Source organism: Heloderma suspectum, chromosome 4, assembly GCF_057233095.1.
Source record: "Heloderma suspectum isolate Gila_16-S chromosome 4, 16-S_ref, whole genome shotgun sequence".
NCBI lineage: Eukaryota > Metazoa > Chordata > Lepidosauria > Squamata > Helodermatidae > Heloderma > Heloderma suspectum.
In genome coordinates this window covers 219977618-219989841 of record NC_139461.1, presented here as the reverse complement: position 1 = coordinate 219989841, position 12224 = coordinate 219977618, and the positions used below count along the sequence as shown (strand labels likewise).

The following is a 12224-nucleotide window of genomic DNA, read 5'->3' as shown; positions in this document are numbered from 1 at the left end:
TTACTGGCAGCTGGGATTGCTGTGAAATAGTAGGTTTCTGTGGGTTCTGAAAACTGGGTTCAAAGGAGTTGTTTAGTGTGCTGGGACTCAGACCCCACCTCTGACTTGTACGCAGTCTTTTAGAAAGATTACTTGTCCTTTGTGACTAGGCATGCCTCCCATGGCAGCCATTTAGTAGTGGTGCCCAGGACAGTTTCTCAAATTGCCAGATATGCCCATGGCCCAAAAAGGTTCCCTGCCCCTGCTCTGCAGCCTGCTTTTTTCAAAGTCTTCTATATCAAGTAAAGATAATGACGACTTTAACAAAGGAAATGCAAACTATATTTTTAATCTTCCATTCTCTACATTGGCATCACGTGGACACAGCATTATGCATGTTCAAACACTGAATGTAAGAAATACTGTGCCCATTGCTTTATGCCCACACGTACCTTCAGGAGGAGAGTCTTGGTCCCATTCTTCTGATCAGGGGACTGGAAACAAAGTGCTAAGAGGAGAGACTGAAAGAACTGGGCTTGAGAAGAGAAGACTGAGTGGAGATAAGATAGCGCTCTTCAAGTACTTGAAGGGTTGTCACAGAGAGAAAGGCCAAGATCTCTTCTCAATCATCCCAGAGTGCAGGAAACAGAATAATGGGCTCAAGCTACAGGAAGCCAGATTCCAGCTGAACATCAGGAAAAACTTCCTGACTGTTAGAGCAGTACAGCAATGGAACCAATTATCTAGGGAGGTAGTGGCTCTCTCACACTGGAGGCATTCAAGGTGAAGCTGGACAGCCATCTGCCAGGGATGCTTTGACTTAGATTCCTGCATTGAGCAGGGGGTTGGACTCGATGGTCCTATAGGCCCCCTCCAATCCTACTATTGTATGATTGTATGATTCTTCTCTTTGGTAGACATGGCAATTGGCAACTGAATTTCATAGGATCACAAAGATGCACATTTACCAGATCATTTAAATTAATAGCCACATTTCTTTATGATGGCATTAAGAAATAGCTGCTTCCTGCATAATATGCTATTTTAGCCATATTTACATTTTTTAAAAATAACCCTCATAGTTAGGGACACAACAATACTCTAAAGGCTTGTGAAAAATAGTCTAAGACTTTAACCTTAGGCCCACTTGCTTTAGAAATAAGTTCAAATCAATACAACTGATTTATGATTAAATATGCTTAAGATTGGATTGCAAGGTTGTTCCAGCACCTCCAGTCAGTTGGGGCAGGTGATACTCAGACAGCATTTGCTAAAGGCTTCATTATGTAAGAAAGTGATGTTGACCTTGACAGTGAATCAAGAATGCACTAGAGGAAATAGAGCAAAGGGTCTAGGGTAAGACAGAAGTTCTACAGTGTGTCAGGATGCCCCTGTTGCCCACTGACTTCTCCAATAGCCAGAATCAATACTCAGACAAAAGGGCTGCTTTCCAAGGCTGTAATTCCATTTATCCTAATGAGGCATACAGATGCTAATTGCTTGAGACTCAGAGGAACTACAAAGGAACAGCCATCTAGGGGTTTCTAAGGGTTAGGACGTCAGTTGATCTCCATTTGGGAAAAACGCGGCAACTCTCTGAACTTAAGGAGTGGGAGGGGAAGATCTCCCCCTCTCCTGTGATGCTTCTGGGCACAGCTGTTGATGTCGAGCCAATCGGGCTGAGCGCCGAAGCTTGGCCCCTGCAGTCTCTCACTTGTGCCTGCATCTGCGCCTCGCGTCAAAAAGCTCAGGTTGTCCCTCCCTTTCCACACCTGGTTCACTGTCGCTCCAAGGGATGTGAGTGGGGGGTGGCCTCCACCTCCAGCTGCACCTCTGAAGTCTGAGAGAGTTCCTCCCCCACGAATTGAATTCTCCTCCTCAGAATCAGAGCTGCTTTTGGACTCTATGGGCTCAGCTACAACCCTGAGACAGGGCTTGACTAAGATTCATGAGTTCTCCACTGCAGAGAAAACCAAGTATCAGACCAAGTATCTATGTTGTAGCTGCTGTTAAACACCACAAACAACTCTTTATACACACAGCCCTCCTGAAGAGTGGTTTGTGATATTTTCTATTCTTGCCCATAAAAGAATAATGTTTGGCCACTGTATGGAATCAGACAGGTCACATTATAAAGCAGCTACACATCCCAATGTGCCTATCTTGTTTAGTTGGTTATGTGTAAGCTGCTGCAGGAGCCCTTTTGGCTGAAGCATGGCATAAAAATACCTCAAATAAAGAAATAATAAATATCTTACAGGATGGGACTTGGTATCAGGCTTCCTTTCCATTTTGAATACAGTTAGCTAGGTGTGTGGATCTCTTCACACAACTGGTTGGCCATACTGAAATTTATTTAATGTAAATAGTAAAGTATTTCACAGAAGCCTAAAGCTTCTGAACAAAATGAACCATTCTCTCATCTACACAATTCATGCTGCTAATATATTTCTACCATGTTTCCCTTAGAAGTTTCTTTTGTGAGCTAAAGTGTGCAACCCCAAACATACAACTTTTAAGCTTTTTTCAAATATATTTTTGAGCATACGCCTGATAATGCTCATGTGGGATACATATGGCTTCTACTTCATCTAGGCAGTGCTTAGGGTAAGAACCTTTTAGCTTCAACAGTATAATTGTGTCATGTGCTTTTGGACTATACTTGGAGCCATTTCCTGCATCTTTCAACATTATTCCTTGTCTGGGGTAGGACAACTAGAACTGCACATAATTTTCAAGGTATGGATGTGCCATTGAGTTTTATAAGGTTCTCTTCTGTATTTTGTCTTCCTTTGCTAAAGAGAGAGAGAGAGAGAGAGAGAGAGATACCTTTTTGTTTTGTTTTGTTTTGTTTTGTTTTGTTTTATAGGGGAAAGCAATACTAGTATATTTTAAGAGACCTATCTTCAGTTATTCCATAATGTCTTTCTTGAGTGGTGGAACTCAGGGCCAAACTATTTGTAACATTTGTCACATAGTTAGCTCTAACATGAAGGCTTTAAAAATACCCAGTGCAGGAGACCCAATCTAGATTGGGACTCTGGCATGAGGAGTAGGGGTCTTTAATCCTTTGACCCCTACTGTGGCTCTGAATCAGGGACAACCATGTCTGCTTTTTGTACGAGGAAAAAGCTCCCATTGGAGCTAGAGGGAACTTCCGCCCCACCCAAATAGCAGCTGCATAGTGCCCAATACAGATTTGGGCCATAGTGGGGTCAAAGAATTAAAATCTCTTTAATCCCACCCCTGCCCCTCATGTCAGGGTTCAGATCTGGTTCAAGCCCCCTGAGCGTGCTTTTTTTTTTTTAAGGCTGCATGCTTGGGACAACTACAAGACAAATGTCAAATCTAACTTGACCCTAATTCAGAAGTCAGTGGTAAATAAAGTTTGGGATCATTCCTCCTCTCCACCATTCCCTGAGATTGCTTTGAAGTAAACACTACTTGAATTTTCATTTCCCTCTCATGGGATTGCTTGGTATAACATATTTATGTGTATACAGAACATGAAATGATTCAGAAACACTGAAAACTTTGATAAGGAACTGAAGGGAAAATTTGGAACACATCTTACTTCTACAGGTGGGAGAAAATAAATTTATGGGATATGAATTGGGATATGAATCTCTGCTTGGCTAATAGAACACAAAGTTGCATCAAAGATACCGAGAAGGTTAAGGAAATGCCCTTAAAGATTTGGTTTCTAGTGTCAAATGTCACATAAAAGTGAAAAACCACCAAGGGCATCTTGAATTCAGCCAACACTATTTTGACCTCAAGTGATGTTGGGATAACCCAGCCCTAATCAGACATTTTTATACTTGAATCAGAAGCTTGACCAAAAAAAAGTTTTATCCCTCTTAGACCAGGACACTTTCTGAATGTGCTTTTTCCAGACCATTTCAGATTTCACTTAAAAAAATAATTGCTGGCAGTTTGGTTACAAGCTAATTTAAGCCAGATGTTGAACAAATATTACGGCTGTACTAAATAACTCATAATCATGAGGGAAGGAAAAATTAACAAGAGAAACTTACATATAGGACAACTGTAGCTTTATTTAGAACATTTTCATGGTTATAGTACACTGTTTTAAAGGTCAAGAACAAGAAGTATTATTTGGTTTCATCTGGTAATTATAATTTCAAAAATAATAATTTAGCATGAGGATTTATGACAGAATTTAACTGTGTTCCTCTCTCCATGCAATGTTAATCACATGAAAAAACAACACCTGAATAGAACTTATGTCTAAGGCTTAGATGTGCATTCATTTGAAGTGTTGCTTAGCTCAATTGCTTGTGTAAAACAGATCACAGTTCAGTTGTGGTGATTTTCACAACATCACTGCAGAACATCCCCGCCTCCCTTTTTTCAGTTGGCAGATCTGGTGAACGTTATCAGAACTATAATAGAAACTTCTCTACATGAACAAATTGGAAGATGGAACAAATTATTTGCAGCTGTATGTCAGCTGCAAAAAACTGTTTGCTTGCAGGGAAATGGGCCTAATTGTGGACCTTACCATGTATTCTCAAATCAGTTAATGACTCTGAGTCTATGACTTTCCATGGTAGAAATTGTAGCCATTAGGGTAGGGGTGCACAACCTTTCTGGCCCCAAGGGCTTCATCTGATGGTAGATGGTAGGCTGGGAGCGGACATGAGTGTGCAGATATGCATAGCACATACACCCAGTGGACACATACACACATACAGACAGTTCCCATACACACATGCACACACTCTTCTCTCTCTCTCTCAAACACACACACACACACACACACGTATACTTCCTCCCCCACACATAAACATACATACATTGCTCCACCTAGGGATGCTGGAGAAATTCAAGATGGATTAAAATGAGCTCGGATTTCTAAGAATCCGACCTGCGGAATCCGCTGCGGAGCAACCCCCTTAGGCCACAGGGAGTCCATGGACTTTAAGATAATTTTTTTACTTTCCCAAAATGTACGCATATAAATCCATAGAAAAATACGTAAGTTTCTGCTAGGAAATGTTGAATGGAATGGGGGACAATACACTAAATGTTACATACTGAGGTAAGTTATGTAAATACTTAATGTAAATATTTATGTAATTATTTCTGTATTTTTCCTAGGGATGGTGGAGAATTCCACCACAGATCTTGGTGAGGCCGAATGCCAGCGCATTCGGTCCCCCGAAAACCATGACGGAACGAAGCCCCCGCCCCCTCACCCCGCGAAAGGCGCATGAAACGGAGCATTCACCTGCTGCCGTTTGCGCTGCTCTGCGAATGGCGGCCGCATGTGCGGCCGCCATTCGTTTCACCATTTTAGCTGTGATAGGCTATGTAATAGCCTATCACAGCCATCGCAGCTACAGCAGCTGCCATTTGCGTTCCCTTTTTTTTGCCGTGATAGGCTACGTAAATATTTACATAGCCTATCACAGCAAAAAAGGGAACGCGAATGGCGGCTGCCATAGCCGCCGCCATTTGCATTCCCTTTTTTTTTTTGCCGTGATAGGCTACGTAAATATTTACGTAGCCTATCATGGCAAAAAAAAGGGGACGCAAATGGCGGCGGCTACAGCCGCTGCCCTTTGCATCCCTGTGCAGCCCAGCAGCGGCCGGATATCACTGCAGGCTGCCCCGGCCGGTGGCTCCGTGGGGTCGCCGCAGAGCGGAGCTGGCCGTCGATGATTTTGGGGGAGGGACGGAGCGCGTCCCCCCCCACCGCGGATGTACGAAACGAAACAGGGAAGTTGTTTCGTACATCCCTAATTTTTCCGCCTGACCAAAAAAGATATTCGCATCCGTCTGTGGGCAGATGACGTAACGAAAGGCACCTGACAATCCGCAAAACGCAGATGGAGCGGATTTTACACAGTCCATACATCCCTAGTTCTACCCCACCTCCACAACATACACATGCACACACATTCCACTCCCCCACATATATATCAAGCAAGGGAAATGTCACGCTAATTTCGGATTATCTGAGCTGAAAGCGAGGTTTGCCTTGCCAGCACTAGAGCTAACCATGGAAATTCTGCCTTTATCTCCGATCTCTGGGTGGAGTGCCCATGGTTCCACGGGCCATGCTGGAAGGGCTGTGCACCCCTGCATTAGGGATAGTTTGTTTGTGTGAAGGTGTTATCACTGATCTGCTGCCACAGATGGACCGTTCTTCCTTATTATGCCCTCAGCTTGTGATGAGCTGATGTAACAGGTAAGAATTGCTAGTTAGAGAAAAGGCTTTCCGCAAGCAAGCAAGCAAGTAATGACACAGTAGCCGCCGCTCATCACACAAAAAATGACAAGTTGTACCATGTTCACAAACCGTGTGAACTTGCCCTCAGTAATGAAATTGATATTTTCCAGGACTCTGACTGTGAGAGCACTGTCTGCTTTCTTAGGGTTCTCCTTTATAGCTATGCAAGTAGAACTGGTTAAACTTTGTTGGATTTCAAGCCCTCACTGCACTGAACAAGGTCACAGAAAGTACACCAACAACTCAGAGAGTATTTAACTCTTCAGGGCCTGTTTCTATTGGATAAGCAGCAGAAAGCAGCTGCATGTCTGCTTTTCCACTCTTCAGCCTCCCTTGAAGTACCTCTTATTTAACAGATGTGCAAGAAAAGCTTTACATTTAAACCGTAATATTTCTTTTCTGGCCTTAGAAACTATATTAATGTAGAGAGTTATTTTTTTAAAAGCTCTTGAAAGCCACGGTCCTTTACACAGTAATACAGTACTTCAGCAAACCTGTGCATGCTTACTTAGAAGTAAGAACTAAGTCCCATTGAATTCAGTTCTGTTTATACAGAAGTAAGTCCCATTAATTTCCCATTGATTTAATTCCAGGTCAGTTTGCTTAGGATGCTATTATTTTCATCTTTTTGTTATTGTTGATGAGTGGAGACTGGATTTCAGTTGGTCCAGTCCTAACAATTTATTGTAAATTTTCCTTCAGAGAAAGAAGCTAAATGTTTGAACACTAATAGTAACCATCCCAAGGAACTTGAAATTAACAAAAATATGAAAATGATAGCATCATTTATAATGGTGCACATTTCTATTGACTAAATGGCTTTGGTATAGTTTATTCAAGACTATCGAAAATGAATACTATTGGGGAAATGTTGTAATTTATTGTTTATTAATTTATCAATAAATGGCAGTTATATCAGGATTTAAAGATAGTTGTAATTGCAAATATAGTTGGTGATCTTTGTGTTCATGTCTTGTATTCTCTAGATCAAAACTGTAGCCTTACACGTTTGCAGAATGTTTAAAGATCTGAATATATTGTTATTAGAAAGCTGAATTTCTGACATTTTGAGTTAGTAGAAAACCTGCAAAGAATTTTAGTTTCTATCTTATCTATTCATTTGTTACATTTATATCCCACCTTTTCTTCCAAGGCAGGATATCACATGAACCTTCTCCTCTCTATTTTATCTTCTCAACAACCCTGTGAGGTAGGTTAGGTTGAAGGTCAGTTACTGGCCCAAAATCAAAAACCAGTGAGCTTCATGGCCAGGCAGGGACTTGAACCCAGGTGTCCCCCATCCTAGTCCAACATTCTAATTGCTACACAACACTGGTTCTCCTGGGCTTTAGAGCATACCTTATATTTCCTTTTTGCCCAATTTTCTACAGTATATCAAATATAAATGTGGTATTTGCTCTATTTGAAGATTTTAAAAATTCCAGCATGAAAATTCAAAATTGAAATGTTCTCTTTATTCCAAACATCACAAAATGTTGCTTTTTTGCTGCCAGACTCTTCAAGCAACACTCTATAAAAAAAGATAAGCCTTGAATGTTAGTAGAGATATATGAGTGCTGCCTTATCTTTAGAAGAAATAATATCCTATGTGGATAGTCATCCACTGAAAATATCCAGTTCTCTTCCCCTGACATCTAATACTAAGGAATATACCAACTGTGACCCAAGTGATATTGGCTGTATTGCAATTCCTTTATGGGAACTCCGAAGGAAAGTCAGACTCTCAGGTTACTCAATCCCATAGTTACTGATCCATGGTTCTCCATGGGGCAAAAGTTCTGCCTTGGCCCCCTTCTCCATGCCAGCTTTCATATTGAATAGTGATTTGCATACTCAGCATAGCAGATGCATGGGCTGGAACCCATTGAGAAATTCCCACTTTATCTAGCCTCTTGCCACCTTGGTTTCTATTCTAACATGGGCTTCAGAACACGTGGTGAATCACATGGCTCGACTCCCACTTCCTGCCTTTCTGAGATCTGCTGGCGGAATGACACCATTGGATACAAGTCTTATATTTAATTTGCATGTAGAAGGCATGGTGGGTGGGGGAAATACTTGCCATAAACATCTTTGAAAAGACTAACCTTTGGAATTAATTTCATGGAAAGGTGCCCTTTTACTTCTTTCAGAGCAACACTCTTCCAGTTTTCTCTTGCTTTGCTTCAGATAAATTGGGGATAGCTTAATTGCTGGCAGTTAAAATATTCATGTTGTCCTTTATTATCACACCATTCACTCATTCATTTACTACTCTATTGGTAGGGTGCATGTTACACACACACACACACACACACACACGTTAGAGTAGGCCGATTGATTCTGAAGCTGGATTCAGTTTGTCTGCCTTCATCTCCTATGTACTTAAACTCATTGGAGCTTCTCCACCTCCTTTAAGCTATCTTTGTCTTTCTTCAAGCTATCTTTCCACAGAAACAGGGAATGGAATTTTGTTTGCCAGGATAAATGCATAACAAACAGCCTAGAACAGCATGGTTCTGATAGAGACCATGCCCACCAAAAGGATCAAGATTCATAGGAGACTTGATATTACCATCATGTGGCCTTATCTTCAAAGTGGCTATGAGCCAAACAATCCCGAAATGTATGGGTATTGGGTACCTCCCAAGGAGGGAGACATTTCAATCTCCTCTTCACATGCCTGGCTGGGAATTTGACTCATTGTAGAATCCACTGGTGTGTATGCTCCTTTCAGATCTCATCAGAGTAAAAGATAATTATTTACAGCAGACATAGATGGATTTCTGAATCCCGTTGCACTAAACGTTTTGTTTTTATCTGCTTATAAAAAGCAGGAAACTTGATTATAACAAACTCTGTTTTCTTTTTGGCAACCACTTCAAAATGGGAGTGGTAAATTTGTGTCTGATTGGGAACGTTGGAAATGAGCAGATACAATGAATAGACTATAGAGACCTTATGTTCTTAATAAGTAACTCTCTATAGGCTTCACTTTAACCTTCCTTTAACTAAACACATATTTTACAAAACAGCAGTTCTGTATGTAAGCCAAATGCTCATCTTCTGCAAAGCTTTACAAATAGTTAAGGCTTTGATTTAATTCATTTATTTTATTTATTATTACATTTATATCCCGCCTTTTATCCTGTTTGGGGAACCCAAGGTGGCGTACATAATCCTCCTCCTCTCCATTTTAGCTTCACAACAACAACCCTGTGAGGTAGGTTGGGCTGACAGTCTGTGACTGGCCCAAAGTCAGCCAGTGAGCTTCCATGGCCAAGTGGGGACTAGAACCCAGATCTCCTGGCTCCCAGTCCAACACTCTAGCCACTACACCACACTGGCTCTCTTAAATCTGCACTGGATTTAATTGCACATAGAAACAGTTATCACTGGTACCCCAAACATCAAATCACTAAAACTACCTTAAGTCTGCCCTTAGAGCCAGTTCCTCCCTAAGTCAGCTTCAAAAACCCCAACCAAAGTAACACAGGAAAGTAAGATTATAATCGAATAACCGTGCCATAGTTGAGTTGTGAGAGTAGACTGAGTTTCTCACTGAATCACGGTGGATCAGAGACATAGAATGAAGCCCAATAGCAGTGTTACAGGGTATGAAGAATGTTTCTAATGAAGGATGAAGCTTATGAAAGATCAAGTATATAAAGGAGGTAGATAAGGGATCAGATACAGATAGTCAAATATAGGATAGCATTAATGCCAGATTCATATGGAAGTAAGGAAAGATTCATAAGTAAGAAAGGTAGGTTCAAGTTTTCTGTTTTCCCTCATGTCTTAGTATTAGTGGCTAACATGACTAGTTGTTTGGGGTGTGGGAGGCAGCCTGAGTGACGGTTCTGTGGAATCCTGGTATTTGGGTTCTAGCCCAGGGGGTCTCAGCATTCTCCCATTAATATTGTAAAGAATCCCTGATAGAAAGGACAAGATTAAGGTCAAGACATTTTTCTTTTGGTATCTAGTAGTACAGTCTATGGGAAGTTCTCCTGTACATGTTCATTCATTGCAGGAGAGAACTTCCCGATGGATTATACCCTTGGATTGTTAGAACTACTGATTCATTTTCAAGCTGATAGAGGGTGTTTTTTTTTATCAAATATGCTGTACAGAAGATCAAAGGACTTTAAAAAACATTAGAAAGAAAATTCTAAACTTCACAGCATGTCCTTTATTAAAGTTTTTTGGTTTGTTTTGTCAGTCATGCAGGTTACATGATTGATGTGGGTAGTGATCCACCCTGAACTGCAGATGGTTGTCAGCACCTAAAGTACCATACCCTTTATAGATACCCAGTTTCTGCATTAAATCTTCTGTGATGAAGTAGCACGTTTTTTCAAGCACATGCCTCCATATGCATGCCAAACATACAAGACTGAGCCTAAAACATAATTATGTATTCTTTGCTACCTTTACTTCTCTTTTCTTATTTCCTACTCTCCGCTTTCACCTCCCACACCAACCTCCGCTGCAGATAATGGTGTATTGGATTAGCCTGCCTTGCAGCTGCATCAGATCCCGATCGATTTATTGACTCTGTCAGAGAGGCTAGTACAGTAATTGTTACAAGAGCAGAATGGAAAGCAAGAACATGTCCACATTTTTAAAAATTCAAATGATGTTTTTGTTCTTTCTTTACCTTTCCTTTACCTTTCCCCTATTCTATAGATCTTGCTATGTTTATGCAGAAAAGAGCACTTCACTTCAGTTAATCACCTCCTTCCTACATTATTAATTACAGCAGTTAGGGTGCTACATGATGACAAGCATATTATTGAAAGCATTGATTGCACCCTACTGGGGTAGATTTGTATTTTTTTTTCTGTCTTACCCGTCTTTCATGACTAGTTAAGGGTATCATTAAATCACATTTCCTTGATTTAGTAGGCTAAATTGATTAGTAGGCTACCAATATGAATCCATCTTGGCAGTGGAGAAAATGGTGAACCCAAAGAAAATGGCACTGTTGAGACTGGGCCCTATTTCATAGACTAGCACCCCAATCCTATGTAGGCATAATTGCAATGGGGCACCCAGTACCTTGCATCTCTGTTGGTAACCTGTACTTAGCAAGTGGGGCATGTCATCATACAGGGCAGTGTATTCATTGCAATCCCACTGGAAGGATTTACTATATCTCAGGAATGATACCTGAAGAGCCTTCACAGTTCAGCACAGATGAGTTGTCCTTAATCATGTCTCATTTTTACCTAATTCTCTGCCAGACAAGTTTGTATAATTTTGCTACAACAATGTGCTGAGATCAGCCCATAGATCATAATGCTACCCTGGTGTAGCAGTCATTGCACCATATTCTATTTTTATAATTTATTAAACTTGAAGATATAAATGCAACTTTCATTAAACGATACATACATAAGAAGTTTAATTCTGAAGTACCCCTAAAAATGTATTTGCTATTACTGTAACCCATAAGAGCAGCTACAAACTGATCTTGTGTACGTTTATTCAGAATGTTTACTCCCAGGTTATAAACAATAGAATTGTAGCATGAATCGTTTAAAAACTAGTCCTAGAAACAATTATAAGATACCTTACTTTTTCTAACATACATTCTGCTAGAACTAGAAGTTTAAGGCCCAAACTACACAAGATATTATTGCATAAATACAATTAATGTGCTTAGTTTTTAAAGTTCAGATAGCAACTGTGAGTGGAGCTGCTCAGCACTGAGACTGCAGGAAAGGGACATTAACCTGTATTCCCTATATTGTGCTCCCAGTGTCTCTCTCTCTCACACACACACACACACACACATACACCCTGAAGGTGCTGTTCACACCAGGACAAAGCCGATTCCCTGCATGGCACTGGCACCAATGGAAGCTTCCCTCCTGGAGTGAATAACACCTTTAGGGGAGGATTTTAACCAAGACCATGGTTGTTGGGGAATGGATTTGTATGGGCGATGCTCAGTTGGGTGGTAAAGGGAAGGGAACAAATTAGA

At 40.9% G+C, this 12224-nt stretch overlaps 1 protein-coding gene across 3 annotated transcripts in view; it reads left to right on the top strand.

The window, feature by feature from the left end:
- NFIA (nuclear factor I A) overlaps positions 1-12224 on the top strand; it is a 439446-nt gene that overhangs the window by 395442 nt on the left and 31780 nt on the right. The gene's annotated exons all lie outside the window — the stretch shown is intronic.